This window comes from Mus caroli, unplaced genomic scaffold, assembly GCF_978045245.1.
Source record: "Mus caroli unplaced genomic scaffold, Mus_caroli_1 scaffold_15, whole genome shotgun sequence".
NCBI classification, from domain to species: domain Eukaryota; kingdom Metazoa; phylum Chordata; class Mammalia; order Rodentia; family Muridae; genus Mus; species Mus caroli.
Genome location: NW_028227270.1, coordinates 11,704,771 through 11,728,205, shown reverse-complemented (window position 1 = coordinate 11,728,205; position 23,435 = coordinate 11,704,771). Strand labels below are relative to the sequence as shown.

At 40.5% G+C, this 23,435-nt stretch overlaps 1 protein-coding gene across 7 annotated transcripts in view; it reads left to right on the top strand.

The window, feature by feature from the left end:
- Positions 1–23,435, top strand: part of Pde4d (phosphodiesterase 4D) — a 1,452,168-nt gene that overhangs the window by 1,196,511 nt on the left and 232,222 nt on the right. The window lies entirely within an intron of this gene.

Genomic DNA, 23,435 nt, shown 5'->3' with positions numbered 1-23,435 from the left:
GACTTCTCTATGGCTAATTCAGAGGGAAATCCTTTCCGTTAACAGTTGTAAGTGAACAAATCAGCTCACTTCTTGGATGTGGAAAAAAAAATCATGCTCGGGAAAGGGAAATAAAAGCAAAGACTGAGGTAGCATCAGGCAGGCAGTGAAACTCAGGATGTATTATGTAAGCAAACAAACTCACATGGAAATACATGAGTTATCTGCATAGGATGCCCAGCCCTGGCTTGTGTGAGTGGCTGACTGCTGCTTTTCATACCAGCACTTCATAGTAGTCTGGAAATAAAAATGGAGCCCTCCATTGTATTTCTGTGAATTTTAAGAAATTCCAGAAAAAGAATCTCCCTCTTATAATAGTGATCACTCCTTCTTAAAGACCACATTAAATCGCTTTATGAGTTGATTGTGAAAGGAATCTTTGTGTCTGCAGGTATGTTTGCAAGGTCTTTTTTTTTTCCCCCCAGTCCCCCCAACAAAAAAATTACTGGGAACACATAAAATTCTTTTATAAATTTATGTAGCTAATGTAAACCTCTGACACGGCAGTCAGATTATAAGTGGGTTTCACGCATTTATGATTTATATCACCAATAAGTGGAAAAAAAGACCTCAGTTAAATAAATAGCCTCGAGATTTATTTTTAGCTCCAGGGCTCAAGTGACAATAATTTATTTATCTCAGCTGGCTGTAGTTAGTAACACAGATAAGCCTTGTGCTGAAGTCATTGTCATAGACTGTTCTATTAGGTTAAGCTATATGAGATAGTCAACAAGTAGAACCACAATTCAAAAGACACATTAACATACTGATTTGCTGGGGAGTCCCCTTAACCTTAAAAAAACAAAATCTACATGGTGTTGCTGTTAAAGTGATCATTGTATAATAACTGAATGTCCCTGTAACGTTACTGATCCCTAGAGAGATCTGTGAACTACAGAAGCATCTCTGGTTGAGCTTACAGGTGACTGAAGACCATTGATCAACTGCCTGATTGAGTACCTCACTGTATGCTTCAAATAATTAGAACTGTGAGCTTCATGGGGCTATAAACAGTTCTTCCTTTTGTGCTTATTTTTAAACATCCTACACACATACACACATATGCATATGCACACACACACACACACACACACACACACACATATTTATGTACACATCCACTACCTCAAATTTGACATCTCTGTACCTCTCCACCAGCATTGGGAAGCTCAGCTTGATAATGTGGCCATTCTATCTCCTCAGCCATCTTGTTCTTTTAGAATTGAGTTTACATGAAAGAAACCTGTTAATTTACCTTTTATTTTTCTTCATTCCAAGAATGTATATTTATTTGTTTATATGTTTGTTTGTTTGTTTGTTGAGAAGCTCATCTTTTGACTTCACCATCTTGCTTTGGTTAGGTAAATCGATTTTCTGTTTCAGTGGCCCACTTTCTCCAAATCTGCCAACCTTCTCCAGGAATGTCCCGAACCCAAACCCTATCTTTAGAAGGTTTTTATCTGTCTTAAGCAAGTATCCAGAGCTTCAGATGACTTCCTGTTGCTTTTTTCCCATCTGTTGCCCCCCATATGTATTGTACCAAGACATCTACTTTCACTTGCTGGCTATAGCCTTAATCGAACCCATGGCACAGTCATGAGTGATTCCATAACAAATTCACAATATTTCACTCTCCTTATGCCTTACACAATCTTAATTTTAATTAAAACTTCCTAAATTAAAAAATGAAATGATCCTATTTGTGTTCTTGTAATGTATGTCACAGATTTAAGGATTGGGTATTTAGTCTGTGGCTGTTTATCAAATACTGACTACATATTATGTTCCAGCAGAAAGTGACTTGGGCACAGACTCTCACACATTCTTTTAACACTTACAACATGAGTTGAAAAAGCTTCAATGTATACTTTGCTGTTCTTTTAAATTTTTCTTTTTTTTAAGATTTATTTATTTATTTATTATATATAAGTACACTGTCACTGTCTTCAGACATACCAAGAGAGGGCATCAGATCCCAATACAGATGGTTGTGAGCCACCCTGTGCTTGCTGGGAATTGAACTCAGGACCTCTGGAAGAGAAACCGGTGCTCCGTACCACTGAGCCATCTCTCTCCAGCCCTGTTCTCATGAATTTAGTGAAAATAGTAAGTTTGCGGTTGAGGCTTTGTCTGCATTTCTATTTCTGTTGCCTCAGTATCGATATTTAGTCTTCAAATTCTATGTAATAAAACATGACATTTACTGTTTTAAAGATTAACTTTATGAACATTGATATTTTGCCTGCATTTATGTCTGCCTGAGGGGTGCCATGCACCCTGAAACTGACTAGAGTTACAGATGGTTGTGAGCTACCCCCTGTGGGTAGTGGGATTTGAACCCAGGTCCTCTGGAAGAGCAGCCAGTGCTCTTAACTGCTGAGTCTTCTCTCCAGCTTCCCCTCCAAACATGGCATTTCATTTCCATCAATATTTGAACTTTACGAGTCTCAAATGTTGATTTAGTTCATAGCTACATATCAGTGATATGATTTTATTAGTTTAATTAAAATGTGTGATTTAATTTAAGTAAAAGAACCAAGCTATCCGTTGGCCTTCAAGTGACCACTTGTAAATAAAACTGCCTTTGTTCCTCCCCAGCTGTCAGAGCTCTCCACATCTGCAGTCCCTTGTTATTCTTAAGATCCTTGTGTGATCTAGTGACAGAGCTGGAGCCCTTAGACACGACTGTAGCTGTCATGAAGCAAACTTTAAGCTTATTGTTGAACATATAAACTCTACTTATAGGCAGGAAGGGCCTGGAAGCTCTCTTCCAACATTTTGATGCTGGGTATTTTACAGAGTGAAAATGAAAGGAATGGAAATTGGGAGGTTGCAGGCTTTTCACAGTAATTCTGCATTGCATGTTCTCTTCCTCATGAAGAAAATGTCGCCGGGCGTGGTGGCGCACACCTTTAACCCCAGCACTTGGGAGGCAGAGGCAGGGAGATTTCTGAGTTCAAGGTCAGCCTGGTCTACAAAGTGAGTTCCAGGACAGCCAGGGCTACACAGAGAAACCCTGTCTTGTAAAACAAACAAACAAGCAAACAAACAAACAAAAAAAACAAAAAAAAAGAAAGAAAAGAAGAAAAGAAAAGAAAAGAAAAGAAAAGAAAAGAAAATGTCACTCATGAAACTTTCATTAAAAATCTGATTGTGCATTTAAACAAGCTAAGCTTTACACACACACACACACACACACACACACACACACACACACCCTTACACCCCTATATATAATTATATATGAACAATTTCCCCAGGGTCCAAAATTTTTAAGCATCCCAATAAAAAGCTGATAACATTTTCGGAATTATGTTGCAGCTCAGACCAATAAATGGTTACACTTTGTTTGTTTGTTTGTTTTTTTAATTAGCTCTCATAAAATTTCAGGCTGGTTGAGCATTCATGTTTTAGCTTTAAGACCACGGTTAAAAAAAAAAAAGCATTTGATTAGACTAGCATGACTAGTCTATGAATATTATAAAAGAAAGAGAGAGATGTAACATCCCTGATTAATATGTGGTGATAATTACTTATAATCCCCCCAGCTGATCCTCACCTGTCCTTGTTTCAGTTTAACTTACATAATGTACATAGTTGTTCACACCGCTACCGTCCTCTTCTAGAAACTAAACAGAAAATTGTTGTTGCGCTCCTCTAATAACACTAATAATGCTACTTGTAGCTCTCATCTTACGGAGGGCCTTTTGTGAATGAGAACATGGAAGAATTGAATGCACGACACATCATAAGCCACTGGAAGGAGGGAGTTGGTATATCTACATTCTCCAGATGAGAAAATGATGTGGGCAAGGCCCTGGTAACTGGCAGCTGCCAGAGAAGGCTGGGAACAGAACCCGAGTGTGCCCATTTGAAAGATAATGTTCTTTCTCACTTCAGCAGGTTGCCCCCCCTCTATTGTCTGTTTAATTAGCATTTGTGTGTGTGTGTGTGTGTGTGTGTGCACGCACGCGTGACTACAAAACTGGCCATCTGGTGAGTACAGTTAAATGTACCACAAGCTGTAGAAGTTATCATCTTAGAAGCATGAGAGCTGATGTAGTTTGGGACTGGGTGTTGAACACTGGCTGTTTGAAAGATCTTTGTACTTCCTTCATTAAGCCCATTATATTCTGCACTGCTGTGAGTCAGGTCACCTGTGTCCTCCTACCAAGGAGAATATGGAGCCACAGACCATCCTTCTAATTGTATTAGAAAGTTTAATTCTCTTCTATGCAAGCTCTTCTAAGGTAGAAAAACAAAAGGAAAACATCTAAGACTTTGCATGGAGTTTCAAACTGTTAAATATTCACCATTGAGAAGTATATAAGCTCCCTGCCTGTGTTGTCTTTTATCTTAGAAACTTTGTGAATGGAATAATATATGGAATTTGCATGCTTGCTACATTTCCAACATACAAATGGTTTTGCTTGAGTGGCGACTGACTGTCAAAGTGCTTTATAGTTTGGGCCACAGGGTGCATGTGTTTAATCTAATTATTTATGTTAAAATCTTATCTGTATTGCAGCAGTCATATATATATACTGCTTTTAGAAGTGTTTGGGACACCTTGGGTGTTATTTAAAACATAACAAGAGGAGCACATAACACATTGCAAAGGCATTTGCCTTTTTAATGTCATAAATTTAGAGAGTCAAATAAGCCATTTTTCATTCTGGTTCTAACATGAACTGCTGGGCTAAGACCAATGGAAAACACAGATCTTTACATTTCCAGTCCTAACAACAGCAAAATTACAGTTATGGCATAGCAACAAAATAATTTTATGGTTGGGAGGCACCACAACATGAAGAACTGGATTAAAGGGTCACGGCATTAGGGAGGTTGAGAACCGCTGGCTTAAAGTCATAGACACGGCTCAAAAAGAAACCACAGAATAGTTAAGGGTGATCATATTTTAATATCTATGTTATTTCATGCTTCCATTTGGAATTTTGTGCTAGACTTGTCAGCAAAGAGCCTATCATTCCTCATTAACACTGTGTGTGATGGACAGATCAGGAGTGGTCCTGGTGACTGGTAAGGAAGTGCTGAATTAGAACTAAGTACTTCCAAAGAGAGTGCTGTCTTTAGTCTGGCTACTGCATCTCAGCGTGTCCTATGCTCTTTCCAACTTCTACTAATGAATCAAGTTCCCGGTAAATAGTACCATGTGCAGTGCTTTCCCCAGGGACATGCATTAATGAGGCAGATCTTTTCTTGTGTGTAGTAGCACCTAGACCTAATTTGAACTCTCTTCTTCCCCATCGCACTGTGGGAGTGATGGTTTGGCCCCTATGACTAAAAATTGCCTTTATCAGAGGTAAAGAAAGCCCACACAGTAGTCCCTCTGGCAGGTACTCCAATCATAGCATGGGATTTATTGCAAAAGAAGGTGTTGGGACCGTATGTCATCATAAAATTAGGGTGGTTACTCATAGATGTGCACAATTGGTGCTTTTGTAAGATTAAGCCAAAGGAGAGGGTGAAGCTGAAGGAGAAGGATTTTATGGGGTTTTCTACAGTTTTCACGTATCTCCTGGACCGATGCCTGGGAGACTCACAGAGATCCTCTGGAAAACAGGAATGCTGAGCATACGAAGGCCCTAGAGCCAGCATAAAACAAGAACAGTGGTGGCCCAGCTATACTCCAATGAGCTGGAAAGGAAGCAGAGTCTACCAAAAGCCAACCTAAGAGCTGTACTTGTCTGTGATCTCAGGATTCAGGAGGTAGAGGCAGGAGGATAGGAAGTTTTGAAGTCAGACAGACTGGACTAAGGAGTAAGACCTTGCCGAAGAAAGAGGGAGAGGGAGAGGAAGAGGAAGAGGAGGAAAGGAGGGAGGGAAAAGAGAGAGGGAAGAAAAGGTCATGCTACATGTTCGATTATACATAGGGGTTGAAGATGACTCTTCAGCTAAAGTTCTATCTCTCGTCTTGTGAAGTAGCTTAGCAGCTAAGTGTGTTAGCTGCCAAGCCTGGTGACTTGAGTTCAACTCCAACACCCAATGATGAGAGGAGACAGACTTGTCCTCTGACCTCCATATGCATGCTATAGCATTCACAAGCACACACACCCTAAATAAACAAATGTAAAAGAAAAAAATAATCTCTCTCTTCAGGGATAAGGGATTTTGGGAAGGACTGAGACATCATGTGACCACAAAAGATAAGGATCTATGGTGAATAGCAGTTAAATGTTAATGTAGAGATGGGTAACTGAGGCAGTGCCTGAGATATGCCTCTGGTGTCCAAGTAAGTGCCTCTCTGTGCAGTCTGGTTTGGCATGAATTAGGAAGTGTTCCAAAAGAATAAAGATTAGGGAGAACTGCTGGACTTGTGGGTACAATTTCTTAGCACAGCAGGGGAAACATAAATTCTAAGTAGTTGATAGTGATTGGTCTCCTAGGAGCATCGAGGCTACTGGGGGAGGCTGTGAATGTGAGAAGGAACCCAGAGGTTAAGCTGTTCTTTAGAATAAAAAAGTACCAAAATACAAGGGGAAGATGTCAGCGGAAGAGCTGGGAAAGGATGACCAAAGATTAGGAAGCATTCCAGAGAGGCCCCATCTAGATCAGAAACCGCCTTCTACCCTCCTGGCAGCCTATTCTGTTTAATCACACTGCTGACACGGGAGCGCTTGCGTTAGAAGTCACAACACACACACACACACACACACAGAGAGAGAGAGAGAGAGAGAGAGAGAGAGAGAGAGAGACAGAGAGAAAGTCATCCTGTGTCTCTATTCCACTTGAGAAAATACAAGAAATTAGAAGACAGGTGGAACATACACACACACATCACACACAGACACATACACACAGACAGACAAACATACAGACAGACAGACACACACACACACACACACACACAGTAAAAGTCATCCTGTGTCTCTATTCTACTTGAGAGAGTACAAGAAATTAGAAGACAAGTGGAACACACACACACACACACACACACACACACACACACACACACACGGGTGGTGTACTCTCACACACACTCCTGATGGTTTAGTTTGGTTGGTTGTCAAGTTGCTTTGTTGACTTTTCTTTTCTTAGATAAGATCTCACTGTGTAATTTAGGCTGTCCTTGAATTGTTATATAGCCCAGTCTGGCCTCAAAATCACATCCTTTTTCCTCATTCTTTTTCCACTCTTGTATCCTAGTCCTGGTGTTTTTTTTTTTTTTTTTTTTTTTTCCCCGAGACAGGGTTTCTCTGTGTAGCCCTGGCTGTCCTGGCACTCACTTTGTAGACCAGGCTGGCCTCGAACTCAGAAATCCACCTGCCTCTGCCTCCCAAGTGCTGGGATTAAAGGCATGCGTGCACCACCACGCCCGGCTGTCCTGGTGTTTTTAAACCCACAAGACTAGAAACCTTTGTTTATACCTAATTCTAGTCTCCTAGTTTAAATATTAACCCATCACCCCTGGTTATCAGTGGGTATGAAAGCAGATAAGTAACGTCTCTTTGCTGGCATTTGAAAGTTGGTGTTCCTAGCCTCTTTTCATTCTGTAGTTTAAAATATTCCTTCCGAACTGTAAATGACACCGATGTGACTCATTAAATGTCTCATTAGATGTAGTTTCTGTACATGATTGTTTTCAGACCTCCGAGATAAGACTGCCCCCATTGTACCTAATTTTTCCTCCAGTTTAAAATATATCGCCGATGACTCATTCAGCTCTGTGTAATTAATTTATGTGAAACATTCATGCATATGTAGAATCCAGAAGATTATAATTTCAAGTATCCATGATGTCACCCCACTACAATGTGGCACAGGACTTATTCTTCTGTGTCAAGGAATTAACATAATGCCATTTTACTTAGAATAAGTCACTGTAAAATCTGTCATCTTGCAGCCAGTGGTATTCTTACATGTCATAAGCCTCTACTGGCTTTGACGTTTTTGTTTGTTTGTTTGTTTTCTGCTGCTGCAACTTTGTCTCAAAATGTAAGGGACCTGATCTATGGCTGCATCACCAGCCAGCTAGGGACCGTGGTTCCTAAATCCACTAGAGCAGTTGCATGGGACCAAATAAGGATGATAGCCACAGTAGACTGAACATCTGCTCAGTTGGCTCAGCCTGCTTGTCAGGCACTGGACTTGGTCTCATCACAGCAACCATACTGGGTACAATTGAAGCTGCAGAGCTAGGAAAATCATGCAGCTACAGGAAAACCCTGGTCTGTCTACAGCTAACCTTTCCCCATGGCTTTGGCTATTGGATCTGATGGTCTGTTTTCCCTCACTATCTACACTTCAGTTATATCTGGTTTTCCTTGGAGATATTAACAAAACGTGGCCAGCAATATGTTACTTAGCTTTCTTTTTCGGTCCTCCACAGTGCAAGCATCACCTGCCTCTGAAAACATGTTTCCCTTTTCTGCTTATTTAATAGTCTTCCTCCCCACCTCCTGAAAATTTTGCATCCAGTCCTTCAACCATGGACCCTAGAGATGTGTAAGAAATAGAGAGTGGACTTTGATATAGCTCCATCCCTTAGAGAGCTAGCTAGTTTCTCCTGAGTCACTCAGATCATTGACCCTCCTGCTCTGGTCAGACTATAAATTGCACTGTTTTCTTCCTTTCTGGCACTGGGCCAATTTGGAGAACCATAAACTCTTTTAAATAAATGGGACCACAGAACAGAACCTATAATCTATTTCTCCACACCCCTAGTTTCAGCTAGCCGCTGTCAACGTTTTTGTTAGTCTTTAACATTTCTGATCAAGTAAGATCAAGAATAGCTGTTGGAACCAATAGTGAGGTTTACATAGTAAATGAATTTGTTGGAGAAAAGCATTTAAACTCTAAAACGTGCTTTTGAAGTGAAATAGGCATTTGAGAACTAGTCTACTTCAGCAAGTAAATGTATGAACCTGATTGTTACTCTTATTTGTAATGGACCTTAATGTCATTTCAGACACATCTAGTATAACTTAGGTTTTTAAATTACATGTACTCTCTCTCTCTCTCTCTCTCTCTCTCTCTCTGTGTGTGTGTGTGTGTGTGTGTGTTCACATGTTGTGTCACATGTGTAGAAATCAGAGGACAACTCATAAGAGTTGGTTGTCACCTTCCATCCTGTAGGTCCCAGGGATTGAACTCAGGTCACCTTGGCAACAAGAACTTTTATATGCTGAACCAACAGACTCACTCTCATAGCTTCCTAAAAGTGGGAGCTCTAGAGAACAAGGCCTCTGGAATCTTCTAAAAGGAATGAGGTCTCATGTCACCCCACTACAGTAACTACACTCTGGTCATTACATTTTTTTCAAATCATACAGTTAAATAAATACCTGTAATTTGTGTCTTAAATTGTAAATTCATTTTTTCTTCTCCTAATCTACTTTCTTTTCATTGTTGTTGTTTCTTGATTGTTTTCAGTTTGAGGTAGGGCATCACTAGGTAGCCCTGACTGGCCTGAAGCTCATTCTGCCTGGAACTCATTCTGCCTGGAACTCTCAGAGACCAATCCTCTTCTGCTTCCCAAATGCTGAAATTAAAGGTCTGTGCCAAGATTCCTGGATCCCTAATATACTCTAGTCAGAAACCAATGTGGCCACTTGCTTTGGCTGAGTGCTCATTGTGTGCCAACGCTCTTCAGTGTTTGTAAGAGTGACCCTATGGCATCCTTCTGTCAGATCTGATGACACCTCTTCAGTTTACTGCTCTCGTTACAGAAGAGGAAGCCAGGGCCTGCTAAGGTCACCCAGGCAAACTTGTGTGGCTCACAAAAGGATCCTGTGCATCACACACTTTCCTAAATATTTAAACGAGCTCTTTACTGTTCATTTTATTTCTTTAGCAGTTTTATCCATTTATAGAATAACTTTTAGCCATTTTCACCGTCTAATCAGTCCCTTCTCATCCACCTCCCTCTCTCTCAGAGATCTTTCTCCTTAGCAAGTCCCCTTCTTGCTTTCGCATCTTGCCTGCCTGTGAGGCCCTGAGTTTAGAGTTCTTAGCCTGAATGTGGGTGGGAGGTTATTTGCTGGTACAAAGGCAACTTATCAGTAGTCCCACGACTGAAGGACATGACGACTCTTCCTTCAACATCTGCTTCCTAAGATTCTACAACAGTGCCTCTAACAACGATCTAGGCTCTATCACATTAAATAGCTCATGCCGACAGTGTTCAGCACAAGTCCAGCTTCCAATAAGTTTCCAGGAAATTCTTTCCAAATTTAAGAATTTTAAAAAGTAAGTGGTATCAAAGTTAAAAAAAAAAAAAGAACCTAAATTGTGACCTTTAAAGTAAAGAAGAACTATGCATTTGAAAATTGATTTAGTCCATGAAGGTTCCTTTTCACTAAGATAGTCAAGCATTTCCACAGAGTAAGCTAATCTGGATAAGTCATATTCAACAATGGGATTCCAAGAAGGCATTCCTCTGCATAGGGAGGCCAGTGAAGTGTATATGGCAAGTAAGAAATGGTCAGTTAGAAGCCCAAGCACCCCGTGTCTTGGTTATAAATTCGTTAGAATCCTCAGGGGAAGAAGCCCCAAGTGGGTGTTTTAAGCTAACGAGGATGGCTCAGAGGTCTGGGCATTGTCCTTTGGTGTTTCCACTGAAGACTTTCCTTCTGCGGTTGTGTGATGGCTGAGTTCTTCCATAATGACATTGGCAGGATACCCTAGCTTATTTAAACTCTCTCCTATACTTCTAAACTGTGTTCTGCGTTGTGTAGTTTACAGCTCTGTAAGTCAGTTACACACAGATGTACCATTCAAAAAAAAAAAATATCTACTAAGCACAGATGTTTTACAGGCCATTCACAAATCATTGTTCACAGGGCCACAGCTGAGTCTACCACGGTGCAGTCTGGGCAGGATTTCTCTTTAGTTTGCCCTTTTCTTTAACTCCAGCAGAAAGGGCTTAAGTACCCCCCCCCACCTCTGAAAATATGAGATCTACTTAGGTCTGTCCTAAAGTCTGGAGTGTCAGTTCAGGATGAGCTCTGCAGCCATCGAGACTACAGATGGTAAAAATGCAATAAATACCAAAAGCAAGCAATTAACACTCTCCAATATCTACTTATTATGAGTAATTACTAAAAGTGTACAACTACTACTATATCATGATTAACAAGTGTACTGTGTGTTGGGCTAGGGATTCTAACTGTATAAAACTTTCTGCACATCCTTTGCTGCTTACTTTTACTCCCAGCAGACATTTCTTCCGGGCAGTCTTAGTGGAAGGAAACCTAATTCAGAATGAAAGCTGACTTGCCTGTGCTCTTGTGGAACCTTAAGTATTTTTTCCTATAATTTTTGAAATATTGCAGTTTTGTTTGTTTTTTTGAGACAGGGTTTATTTGTGCATCCCTGGCTGTCCTGGAACTTGCTCTGTAGAAAAGGCTGGCTTCAAACTCACAGAGATCCACCTGCCCCTGCTTCCTGAGTGCTAGGATTTTTAAGGGTGTGCACCACCACTGCCTGGCAGAAGTATTGCAATTTCTAGCTGCTGCTGTTCTTGCCACTCAGATGAGGGTGTTATGGCTGAACTGGGTTTGCCCATCTTTGCTCAGTGATAGCCCTATATTCCTAGCACCAGGCTTGCTTCCTCCTAAAGCTGTCAGTAGACAGACAGCCCACTGTCCCTACAGAACAGCTAATTGCTCTCTAACAAAGAACCTAAAAAATTATAAGTAATCTGCTGTTACTTATAATTTTTAACCAGGTAGCACTGTGCTAGAGAGTGTACTAAACAGGTCACAAAAACCAGAATTTTCTCCTTATGATGCAGAGTTATAATGTCTTTTGGGTTTTTGGTTTGCTTGATTCACATGTTTTTCTCATCACTCTCAGTGTGCCACCTAAAGAGAAGCCAGTTCCATAAATCTCTGAATACCGGTTTCTCCTTCCTATATCCTAGAAGCTATACGTCATTGTAACCCTCCCTGCCATCTGCTGCATGAGTCGTGTTCTTTAGTGTCACCAACTAAAGATAATTGGTACCCAAAGAAGTGATCACACACATTCCCTACCCGCTTAGCATAGCCAACCATCTCATGGGTCCACGAGTGCTTATTGCTTACAGCTGAGTGATCACCTACTCGGGTTCACTGAGCATCTTTGTTGAGCATCTAGGAAGCCCAACATAGCTGCTCTCTTAGCCAGGGTTTCTATTCCTGCACAAACTATTCATGACCAAGAAGCAAGTTGAGGAGGAAAGGGTTTATTCAGATTACACTTCCACATTGCTGTTCATCACCAAAGGAAGTCAGGGCTGGAACTCAAGCAGGTCAGGAAGCAGGAGCTGATGCAGAGGCATGGAGGGATGTTACTTACGGGCTTGCTTTCCCTGGCTTGCTCAGCTTGTTTTCTTCCTTCCTTCCTTCCTTCCTTCCTTCCTTCCTTCCTTCCTTCCTTCCTTTCTTTCTTTCTTTCTTTCTTTCTTTCTTTCTTTCTTTCTTTCTTTCTTTCTTTCTTTCTTTCTTTCTTTCTTTCTTAGTTTTGCATTGCAGTTTTAGATTTCAGGAAGCCAATGTCCAGTTTAGTTATAGCTTAAACTCTCCCATCCTTGTTTTTTGGCATTATCTACCTCCCATTTCTCCCTAATTTTCTTTTTAGTATTTATTTATTTATTCATTCACTTATACAACATTCCAGTCTCTCCTCTCAGTCCCATGCTTACAAATGCGTAGTATCCCCATTATCTCTTCCCTTCTCCCCAGAAACGGGGAAGCCTCCCTTGGGTATGACCCACCCTGGGACAAATCAGCTTGCTTTCTTACAGAACTCAAGACTACCAGCCCAGGGCTGGCACCACCCACAAGGGGCCCTCCACCCTTGATCACTAATTGAGAAAATGCCTTATAGCTGGATCTCCTGGAGGCATTTCCTCACCTGAAGCTCCTTTCTCTGGGATAACTCCAGCCTGTGTCAAGTTGACACAAAACCAGCCAGTACAGACATCATATCCAGGCAGGTCCCAAAGCTCCGGCAAAGACCAGCTTATCCTAAAGCTCTAACAAGAAAATCTGACCTCTGACCTTCTATGTCAGGGAACAAATTAAAGTTAACATTCCTGCTTATATTGTGAACTTTTCCCATTACGAAGTCAGCTTTTAACCTCCCCATACTTAAGGCTCAAGTATTTTGGGATGCTGAAAAGAGAAATTAAGGTTTAGTCCTTAATTACAGGGGTAGTGATTTAGTCTTAACATTGTTCCCAGGCTGTTTCCAGCCACTTGACCTTCTACTGTCATTCTATAGCTTTGAGAACTAAAGTCAGTAAAGAAAAGGTTTCCTGTCTGTGGGTTTATCATTTGCAAAGCAAAGGTCCATTTTTACAGTGCTTCAGTTAGCAATGCTTTCAAAGCTGGATCTGCCTCCAGCCAAGCAGCTGTTAGAGAAAGCCCTTACCTTTTAAAAATGTGGAGCGGTGGCTATGTAGAGCATCCCCCGAGGGGTACAGGAGTTCTGGTTTTATTTACCGTTACCCTTGGCTTTTGCTTTACTGTCATGAGAGACTATTCTTGGAGTGTAAGGAGCTTCACATCCCTTGCAGACTTTCATTGGTGGATAGAATGACTTAGAAACCTCAGTAGCTGAATCCAGGCTTGGTAAGGTGGAATACATCTGATAGAGTTGAGCTATGGTGATCAAAATAATTCCTGTGGGTCGGACACAGATTTGGGGGTGGGGTGCTGGTGGTGGTAGTGGTGGGGTCCTAGACATCTGTACTCTTTTAGTAAGTGATATTTTCATGCTAAGTAAATGGTTTCCTCAGTAGCCTCCTAGTACAGAAAACCGTGTCTGTCAAGGTAAATATTTAAATGCATTTTGTCTAAACAACTTTGAACCGACAGGATTATTTTTATTTTGCATTGAATTCAGCTTTAGTTCTTTTCAGTGTAAGCTATAGGAGGTCAGAGGCTTTAATGTAGGCAGAGAGCAGCCATGACTAAGACACGTCAGAAAAGAAAACAGTTGGAAATAAATGAATTTCAAATTAACATAAAGCAAAGAGTGAATATTTGAAGTAACTTGTAAAACTCTATGCCTGCAGACAATCCCCGGGACACCTTTAATTGTGTGTGTCTCAGTCAGATTTTGAAAAATAGTGTAAGTTGTTGTTTGGGAATAAATGAATAAGGGTAATAAACTCACTCTTGACCGGGCAGTAGTGGTACATGCCTTTAATCCCAGCACTTGGGAGGCAGAGACAGACATATTTCTGAGTTCAAAGTCAGCATGGTCTACAGAGTTCCAGGACAGCCAGGGCTATACAGAGAAACCTTGCCACAAAAAAACAAAACAAAACAAACAAACAAACAAACAAAAAAATAAACTCACTTGTGCTGTAGATTTACCAGGTCTCTCAGTTAAGCTTATCTCTGTTACTATTGTGGGATACAGTTACATTCCTTTGCTACAGCTGTGGATCCATGACTGCTTCAGTCTAGGTGAGGTCATTTCCCCAAACACAGGGATCAATCAGGAAAGAGTAGCCACAGCACAGATTCCCACCTAGGGAGTCGGAAGAAAATGGCATTAATGTCATTCTGAAGTTCAGCTAAAGTGCTTGCCTTTAAGGATTAAGATTGCCACACACGGCCCTCTGCAAAGGTGAAACACTCACTTTCCAAAAAGATATCAAATTATTAGTAGACTTTGACAACGAGTGACATCATTCCATGCGTCTGTCATACATGTGGTCTGCTAGCATTGGTACACAGTTGTGGAGCCCCAGAGCTATAGACCTTACTTGGCACTCACGGGCTTCAGAACTGGGACCATGTGATGGGTGCTGTCTTTCCAGTGCTTAACATGGGCCGTTCCCCTTCACTGCACTTCAGAGTTAAGAAGGAAACGGGATGATTTGGGTTCGAAAGTGTGTCCTGTGCATCTTAAATCCCTCAGCTTCCCCCTTTTAAGGAATCCTCTTGTCTTCCTTAAAGTGTTTTCTCAGGGCGTTCTTCTATGTCTGTTTTGCTGGTGATTTAATTCCTTGTAAATTGTTAATACTCCTGTGTATAAACCAATGATCCCCATTCTTCTAAATTGTCATTTGTTTCTTGGAAGTAAAAAATAAATAAATAAATGGTTGAATTTCCAATAGACACGGTTTTAGATAATTTACTTCAATAAGCTAGATAATTTGTTCAAAACTGCAGACCTGTCTGCTTCCGTGAACATTGGCCATTTGTGTGTGGATTAGGGGTTGAGAAAGCAGAACTCATACTTGTTTGTGCATCTTGGGTTTCACAAATATATACACAGCAAATTCCTTAGGGGCCAAAGATTTTAGACATTCTAATTTCGCTAGTTGGCTTATAAATTTTGTACAGGTGGGAGCTTCCGTATAAATGTCACACCCACACAAAAATAGTTCTAATCTGGAAGACTAGTCTTAATTGAAAGGACACAAAAAGGGTGTGGACATGTGCAGATCCTGTAGATGCTCCGTGAGACTGTGTGTAGAGACTGCTCTCGGCATTGCTGAGGAAGTAAAGCAAACAAATATTTCAAAACCTCCAATAAAATGACGCCCACAAATATCCAAGAAGCGAGCAAGCAAGTGGTTGTCAGTTTGTCATTTTCAGGAGGAAAACTTCATTAATATTGCCATGTTTGGATGTCCAACTCCATGTTAGTTTTGGCACAGTTTAATACTTTAGGCTAGGAGAATATTACTCACTTAAAAAACAGTATATGATGCCAAATAGGGCATAGACTTCCCAATATATAATGTATTAGTAGTATATTGTAATTAGTATATTGTAATTAGTAGATATTGACAATTGTAGTAGTCTTACTAAGAAAATGTCATTAAAGTAAAACCTAAATATTGTTTAATTTGAAAACTAAACTGGGGGCTGGAGAGATGGCTCAGTGGTTAAGAGCACTGACAGCTTTTCCAGAGGTCCTGAGTTCAATCCCCAGCAACCATCTGCAATGGGATCTGATATCCTCTTCTGGTGTGCCTGAAGAGAGCGATAGTGTACTCATATACATAAAACAAATAAATAAATATTTAATCTTTTTTTTTAAAAGAAAACTAAACCAAATGTGAGTCTTGGTTTAATCTAAGTTTCTAATTTGGTGAAATTTAGAAGTCTATTAATACAATAAATCAATATGCCTACTATAATCTATATTGGACCTTGATTCACACAGTCTTCTTAAAAGGATACATTTATTTTCTAAATTAAACTTCTCTTATTATAGACACAATCCTTTATGCTTTTTAACTGTGCATAAGGTTTAATAATTGCCTACAACGATGCTTCAGATGGATAAAAGATATAACTGTTTCTATATGCAAAATAATTCAATGGTAAGACTTTTGTTTAGGATAATTTCCCACAGTTTTGTATTAGGTAGTTTCTGTATAGACAGATAAACATTTAGTCCCTCTTATATGCTGAATTCTGAGTATGAAATGGTGCCTTTCTCCACTACATTACAAATTTCATAATTCAACAAATAAAATAATCGCAGATGTCAAATTCTGATTAAGTACAGTTACAGGAAATCATAGGGAGTTCAATTAAATACCTCTCTGTGTGTGCATAAGTGTGTGTATGTGATGGGTGTGTATGTGTAGGTGTGGTAATATGTGTGTTTGCAAATGAGAGTGTATGAACATGTATGAGTATGTGTGTATGTGCATGTGTGTGTATGAACATTTTTGAGTGTATGTGTGTATGTTTGTGTGTGTGTATGTTTGTGTGTATGTGTTTTACATGGGCCATCTTTATTTAGTTTACACATGGATTCTGTCAAACTCAAACACCAAATGTGCTTGTGCTCAGCAAGACCCAGCTCTTCCCAGAGCAGTGTAGCCATTGTCTTCCTAGGCTTACTCTTCAGTTCTCTGGTATTTTCTGACTCAAGAATAAGAAAACCCTAACCAACAGGAATAAGTAAAGGAACGTTTTGGTAGGGACTATATCAGATTGTCACTCTTTCAATATCATTGTATCCACTGAGGACATATGTATAACTTGATTACATGCACCAACTGTAACATTTCGTAAGTTAGTATCTACCATCCCTGAACCACAGTGTAGCAGCGATTGTCCTGCCAGGAAACATCCATTTAAGTGACCATGATCATGCTGCCGAGCAGGATCACTCAGAAAATAAAAACTTCAAAAGGAGCAGGAGAGGGTGGAAGGTGGGCAGCAAAGACTGGCCTGCATCCAAACATAGCGCTGTGTTCCCTGAACACTGGGCGCATCTCTTCACTTCATTAAAACCTCATACAAGTAAAGGTTCCAAGATTACTGCTCTTCCTAACGCTTGTTTGCTTCTTTATTCTCTCTCTGTCTCTCTCTGTTTCTCTCTGTCTCTCTCTGTCTCTCTGTCTCTCTCTCTGTCTCTCTCTCTCCTCTATCTCTCCTCTGTCTCTCTGTCTCTCTCTGTCTCTCTCTCTCTTCTCTGTCTCTGTCTCTGTCTCTCTCTCTCTCTCTCTTTCTCTCTTCTCTGTCTCTGTCTCTCTGTCTGTCTGTCTGTCTGTCTGTCTGTCTGTCTCTCTCTCTCTCTCTCTCTCTCTGTTTTAACTTCTGGGAATTCAAATAATATAATTGAATCCTGGTACTTGATCTGTATCATAATTGAACCACATTTGCTTCATCCTTTGACTCCAAGGCTCGGAGGCTAAAGGTCATTTTAAATGTGCGCAGCATTTGGAAAGCCCACATAATGAATTCACATCAATTCAGATTTTATTAAAAGGAGGCTTCTTTTTCTCAAGTTCCACCCCCATTGCAGAAGACACCATGTAGATTTTGTCTACATCTTAGGAATAAAACCCCATTATGCTGCTCCCTTCAATGTGGCATTGAATGTAAGGAGTGGGAACGCCCCTGCTTGCCATTGGAGCTTTTGATTTGCTCTAAGTGTATTTTGTTCAGTCATTGCGTTTAGGCTTCGGGGGTGTTTTCCAGCTGCCATGATGGACTGTCAGCAGCTGGAAGAGACAGGTTTTCCTTTTCCTTGCCACATCTCTGGGTTTAATCTAACAGCCCCACCTTTTAAAAGTTTTCTCTGTGTGCTAGGATTGAGGGGTAATTTATATGCACTCAAGTGTTCTACGATAGCTTCAATAGCTTACACTAGAAAATCCACCCTGGCCATGGTGGTGCAGTTCGTATGTCAACATGGGGTAGCATCGAGATGACAAGAAGATCTGTCAATTGTCAGCATGGAGCTGCCTCCAAGAGCGGGAAACTGGTTATGATGTGGAAAACATCATCCTATGTTCACAAGCTCATGAACATACCATGAGGGTATTTGGGGGTGTTTTTCCTACTGGTTGCTCAAAAGCAAACAGTGAGACCCGGAATTCCACTCCGTCCCTCCTCACACACACACAAAAGGAGGAGTCTGCAGATGGCTGCATGCTTTCCCTTTGGTGCTTGGCGGTTAGCGGATAGGTGGGGAAGGCCCTTGGGTGGTGTATTGGTTTTGGTTTTTCAGAACAGCCTTTTGGGGATCTGAGTCACAGAGTACCCACCCATACACACTGCAGAGTCCATTGTTTGTAGTGCATCCACAATTAAGCAACATGATCAATTTGAGACCTAATTAGTCCTTGAAGAAGCTCCTAACTCTAGCTAACAAGCCCGAGCTCTCTGTGCCTTTCCATTCTGTGGCTCAGAGCAACCGTTTCCTTTGTGCATTTGCCTGACCCGTGTATTTGATATGATATGTAGTCTCTTGTGACTTGATTCTTTCACTTGGTACATTACCAAGGTACATACATCCTGCAGTGTTGTCAGGTCTCTTCCTTTCTAAGAGTCTTCTCAGCCTTTTGTTTGTTTTCATTGAGACTGCAAATTTGTGATTTTTCCCCAACTTACTGCTTCTGGAGATCTCAGGATTATAGGATTTTATCAAGAGCACAACTTCATTCTTTTTTATGACCGAATACATTTTAATCATTCATTCATTCATTCATTCATTCATTCATTCATTCATGCATTCATTGGTTAACCTCCAAGCTGTCTTACTGATGGCTATTTATTTTCACTGCATAAAATAGTTATGTAAAGATTTTTATATGTGCATAAAATTTCATTCCTATAGATGTCTAATGAATTACTAGGATTGCTGGGCCAGATGATGATTTATGGGTTTTATTATTTTTTTCTGTTTTTCAAATCTATTTGTACTCCCATCCTTTTTGACTAGAGAAAGTTATTCTATTGAGTGGCTGGAGTGTTGCTCAGTTAGTCCTTGGCATATTTTCCTGTAGATCATTTATGGCCTGGCATTCCCTCGTATGTGAAAGTGTGCTCTGCATGAGCACTTCTCTTCCTAAGCATCATCTACAGCTCCTCAGAATGAAGGTGGAGGTTACAGGCATAGGAGGGGTGGTGGCCAGATGCTTAGGAATCTGTGATGGGAGAACCTCATACTCAGGATGTGAATTTGCGGGATTTCTACTATGGGCATTAATTTATTTTTTAGTTGGTAAGATGACTCACCAGTATGGGAAGGGACAATGTTTTTCTGGCCCTCTCTGACAAGGGCTCAGGCTGGAGCCTTATTAACCTGGACTCCTTTTCAGTCAGACACTTGGCACTGCACAGTCCGTCTCCTTGCCATCTGCCCAGGCTGACATCATTTTTAGTTGCTAGAGCAAAAGTTTATTGGCTGATTTCCTATCTTTACAAGCCAGGGTATCATTTCAAAAGCACATATTGTTTAATTCTTACACTGAAATAATGTTTCTTAACTGTTCTGCTCCAATCAGTCTGCCTGATTTAAAGGTTTAAAAAGAAGCAACCTAGTTCGATACACAATTGATAGCCAGCATTGGACAAACACGAAGAGACGGTGAAGTGAGCCAGAGCAGAGAAGTGTACTGGTGTGTCTGGGGTCCCGTGGTCCTCCCCTGTCCTTCTCTAAGAACTGCTAGTAACTATTGGGAAAGCATCAGAGATGTCTCTGTGGTCACACTCAGCAGTGAAAGATAATTAGCTGTCATAGCTTGGTATTTTTCTATTTTCCTAAGGAAAAACCTAAAGTACTGTAAAACGTACCAGGAGATTCCGATGTCTGCTTTTGGCTAAATTCCTTTATCAACAGTGAAAGGAGCCAAATTGCATTTCTTTTTGATGTATGCTTTCCTAGACTCATGCATTAGTTCAATAAGCATTTGTTAATTGAACCATTTTATGAGTCCACACCACACAGTGATGGATGCGTTCTTGCACGGCGCATGGGAGCACGTGATTTCTAGGTATAAACATAGCTCATTACCTTCTCCATGTTCACAAGCCAAGTGCTTTTCAGATACAGTAACCAAGTCTGATTTTTAAAATAACGTGACTTTGGTTCATTTAGCGTGTATGACTTGAAGCCACTTATCAATTGTCAATGTGGCATTTCTTTAAAAGGTAGGCGAGGTCAGCAAGATGGCTCAGTGTGGAGAAGTGCTTGTCACCAAGCCTGATGACCAGAGATCAAGTATCTAGAACTGCCTCCCACACGTTGTCCTCTTACTCCTGCACACTTGGCAGGTGCCCCTGCTCCAACATATATGTAATACATACATACATACACACACATACATACACATATATACATACATACATACACATGCATACATACACACATACATACACACACATACATACATACATACATACACAATACATACACACATACATACATACATACACATACATACATACATACATACACATACATACATACATACACACACATACATACACACATACATACACATACATACATACACATGCATACATACATACATACATACATACACACATACATACATACATACACATACATACATACATACATACACACATACATACACATACATACACATACATACATACATACATACATACATACATACATGTAACTTTAAAATTTAAAGAAAGATAAAGAAGGGCTAAGCACCTACCTTTAATCCCAGTACTTGGGAGGCAGAGGTAAATGGATCTCTGTGAGTTCTAGGACAGCCTGGTCCACAGAGTATTCTAGGAGAGCCAGTGCTACATAGTGAGACCCTTTCTCCAAGTAAACAAACAAATAAGAAAAAAAGATAGAGAAAATATATGAGTTAAGCCCTTAGTGATAATGTGAAATAATTTGGTTTTATCAAATATTTATAAAATAGGCTATGTTTAGAGAGAAAAGTATATTTTTGAGGAATAAAATCATGGCTTATTTTGCACCATGATGTGAGAATGAGTGGAGACTGAGTTTGCAGTTAGGAACAGCTAGATAGTGAGATTAACAAAGATGCTTCAGAGAAACGATGACATCCAGTCAACCTGCTTCATATCATTCTATCTCTGAAGTTTCTGTCAGACAAAAAAAAAATCACAAATCAAAGAGAGCTGAGGTACTTCATTTTATTAGATATGACAACATCTTACATCATAAACATATTTTCTCTTAAATTAGAATACCTTTTCCATTCAGCAGGGTTTTTAAAGTGTAGTAATTTCATTAATTCTTTGAGAGTTCATTATGATGTATTTTTGTCATATTTGCCTCAGAACCCCTAGTTCCAACTCCTCCCAAATCTATCCCCTACGCCCTGCTTTTTTAAACAACCCACTGCATCCAGTTTGTGCAGCCTGAGTATCCATGGACACACAGCTATCCACTGGAGCATGTTTGACCTACTAGGGTCACACCCTTAAAGAAACCTGACCATCCCCTAGAAGGCATCAACTGTCAATAGCTCCTCAGTTAGGGGTTGAGATTCATAAGCCCCTCCCTCATCCATGCTGGGATGGTCCCTTGCTTGATATGTCCGTTGGCCATGCTCACACAACCATAGATGTTATGAGTTCATGTCTTCAGAGCTCCTTGAATACTCAGAAGACACTGTTTAGAATGGCCCTTCCCTGGTTTCTAGTGCTTACAATCTTTCCAATTCCGTTCAGAGATGGTGAAGAGTATGGTATAGATGTCTGGTAGATGACACTTGTCTAGTGCTGAGTTTCCATGCTAACCACCGTCTACAGAACAAAGAAACTTCTCTGATGAGCCCAGAGAGGTGTAATCCTCTATGGATGCAATTTGTTAAAGAACTCTCAGGCCCCAGGGTGAACCTGCTACTGCTATTCAGCTAAGCAGACATAGGGTCAAACTGTCCTTTAAGTTTGTACCCCTGGTGCTTGTCTCTTAGAGGTAAAGACACGGACTGATTAGAGAAGTTTTTGCAGGAGTGACATTGTTTTCATGAAGCAACTAGAAATTCCTTTGCTAAGTATCAACCGTGTTGCACAAACTTTGTAATAATTGCCCAGGTTAGCTCCTTACCACCACCCTCCCTCTGCCAAATGGTGCAAAACTTCTCCACAGTTTTATGTGTACTTGACTAGAGAATGAGGCTTCGCTAATGAGTAGGCTATCATTGCAATTGCTAAGAACTGTCGCTGGCATCCCTTTGTGAACACTAAGCTGGGAGACACAGGTGTTAAATGCAGACAGAAGTGGCCCAGGATCCCCCCCCCCTTTTAAAAAAATGATTAATTTATCTTATGTATATGAGTACACTGTAGCTGTACAGATGGTTGTGAGTTATGGGGTTGCTTGGAATTGAACTCAGGACCTCTGCTCGCCCTGGCCCAAAGATTTATTTATTATTATATGTAAATACACTGTAGCTGTCTTCAGACACACCAGAAGAGGTATGTCTCTTCTCATTACAGATGGTTTTGAGCCACCATGTGGTTGGTAGATTTTGAACTCAGAACCTAAAGAAGAGCAATCAGTGCTCTTACCCACTGAACCATCTCACCAGCCCCCCCTTCCCTTTCTTACTGTCACTTCAACATGACCTGAATCCTGATATTCAGCCTTTATGAAGTTATTAGAAGATGCGATTGTCTAGGCATCCACCCACGTGGGGGGAAACCTGACACCCCTGTGTTCAGGCTGGGGCTTGCCGAAGTGGAATCAATCACTTTTGCACATTATCATAACTACACCACAATACGGTTTCTTGGATAACAGGCTTTATAGGAAACTGCCTAAAGGAACATGTAAAATAAGATATAACACAATAATGGTTTGGCCCCAAGTCAATATGAATATGTAAATATTTCACAAATTCTAACTCCATTCTATTGCTGAGGGCCCTTTATATTGTATTTAGATGGGGGGGGGGCAGAATGTTGCTGTACTTTTCTCTCTGTTGCTCTGATAAAAGCTTACACTTCTATGTCAGTATCCATCACTGCGGGCAGGAACTGGAAGCAGAACCCGTGAAAGACACTGTTGACACTCTCTGGCTCATTCACAGACCCATGCTTAGCTTTCTTTTTTCTTTTCTTTTCTTTTTTAAAAGATTTTACCTATTTATTTCATGTATATGACAAGTACACTTTAGCTTTCTTCAGACACACCAGAAGAAGGCATCGGATCCCCATTACAGA